The following is a 2,402-nucleotide window of genomic DNA, read 5'->3' on the forward strand; positions in this document are numbered from 1 at the left end:
ATTTTTTTAACATTTATAAGGAAACTGCTCCAATAGATGCATTCAACATACCTGCAGATTAGCGATTCCTGTCTTAATAATTGTGCAACTATTATAACTTATCAAAGAAAGTATTACGTTTACCTGCGCTGGCCCTACAATTACCTAATTTTACAAGCTTTTATTTATTTTGCTCATCTCGCAGAAGAACGAAAATGGCTATACATTTATGTAGTTATATAGAACAATTAGATACCATTCGGTAAAAGTTTCGCTTACAGTAATTTCTACGTGGTAAGTGCTCCTCCATTATTTGGTTTCATAGGGATTCGGATACCTTCCTCATTGAAGCAGTACAGAAAATACGCTTAAGTGCTTTTTTCGGTTAAGTGCAGAAGTTTTTCGTGCAAAGAAGGATGGGCAGCTAAGCAAAATATATTCTATCAGTAAATCGCTAAANATTCGGATACCTTCCTCATTGAAGCAGTACAGAAAATACGCTTAAGTGCTTTTTTCGGTTAAGTGCAGAAGTTTTTCGNAAGTATTACGTTTACCTGCGCTGGCCCTACAATTACCTAATTTTACAAGCTTTTATTTATTTTGCTCATCTCGCAGAAGAACGAAAATGGCTATACATTTATGTAGTTATATAGAACAATTAGATACCATTCGGTAAAAGTTTCGCTTACAGTAATTTCTACGTGGTAAGTGCTCCTCCATTATTTGGTTCCCTGGGGGTTTCGGATACCTTCCTCATTGAAGCAGTACAGAAAATACGCTTAAGTGCTTTTTTCGGTTAAGTGCAGAAGTTTTTCGTGCAAAGAAGGATGGGCAGCTAAGCAAAATATATTCTATCAGTAAATCGCTAAAGCTACTGCGTGACATTGTAACCAATTTTAGATCAAAACTCATACCTTATGCATTACATAGATTAGATACAAAACTACTATAGCGACGACTATATTTTTCGAGCAATTGGACCAATCTTTCCTTCAGGGTAAATGCTCCGCGAAGACTGTGATCAAATTTGGTACATGCATAAGAAAGGGTGAATTTCTTTGTTTAAATTTTTTGACATTACAGTCAGATATGAGAGAGCTCGACTGAGTTTCAGCAAAGCGCCAGATGAAAAAGGTATGCCACAATGAACTCCAAGAAAACAATTGTGTACCTCTCTTTTACTAGTCAAAGTTGCTGTGGATCAGGGATGAAAAAGTAGGTACAATTGTACCTTTTTCCGACGTTTGATGACTTAAAGGTACATTAGGTACAGTCACTAGATTTTAGGTACAATCATCTTTTGATCAGATGCATTATTAGTTTTTTTCCTTTACCGTGCTAATATATTTACTTGTAGGTACGGGAGAAGTTTCGCTTTCATTTTGAAGAATAAACAATTCTAGAGAAAAGTGGTCAAAAGGAACACATAAAAAAAAACATATTATGTATTATCTTAAACATTTGACATTGCATTTAGAGCAGGCACTACGAAAAATTAACACTTTACTTAGCTTCGTATTTTTTTCTATTAATTTTAACGCTTATTCTCACTAAGTCAAATTCAGTGGCATTTGCGGTCAAATGAGTGAAATGGGACTAGAAACTGGTCTTGGTTTGATTTAGATCAGAATAGGCCTTCATTGTCAAATGGGACTAAAAAACGGTCTTTGGTTTGATTTAGATCAGAATAGGCCTTCAGGCGTGTACATGCGCTGCTAAGGTAGCTATTTGTAAGTTTTTGGCCCATAATATCATCGATAAAGGTAGGGATAAAGCCCAGTGTCTAGGATGTCTTCAAATTTCATATTTTTAGATGAGAACTACAGCTATTTGACCCATACTCGCTTTTTGATTTCTGGAAATATATTTAAAATGCTTTCGAAGTTACTTACGGCACACTGATTATATTCTCTAGGAAAGGAAAGAAAGTTGTGTCAAAATAAGTCAAAAAATTTTGTTGTCAAAATATTACACTGTGAAAACCAGCCTTTATTCACCTATACAATCCAGTATCTAGGATGTCTTCAAATTTCAAATTTTTAGATGAGAACTACAGCTATTTGACCCATACGCGCTTTTGATTTCTGGAAATATATTTAATATGCTTTCGAAGTTACTTATGGCACATTGATTATATTCTCTAGATTATTCCTATTAAAAGGAATCGGATAAATTTGCAGACTTCCTGTTGTTTTATAAAAAGCTGGATAAAGAAGTATAGTTCGCAAAGTGTGTTTTTTGTCTTTTTCGCCAATATTTTTCAGTAGTCAAAATTAGACAAAAACAAAGCTTCTCCGATTCCCATTAGACTATAGTCTATAGATATAGGCTCAGTTGAAAAACATAATCATGTTTAAAGTACATATATCTTTTGTATTCATGTTTTAAATAAAATTTATAAAAAAAACTACAAATGAATGATG

Source organism: Rhagoletis zephyria, unplaced genomic scaffold (genome assembly GCF_001687245.7).
Source record: "Rhagoletis zephyria isolate East Lansing unplaced genomic scaffold, Rhagoletis_zephyria_1.1 Rzeph_scaffold_05264, whole genome shotgun sequence".
NCBI lineage: Eukaryota > Metazoa > Arthropoda > Insecta > Diptera > Tephritidae > Rhagoletis > Rhagoletis zephyria.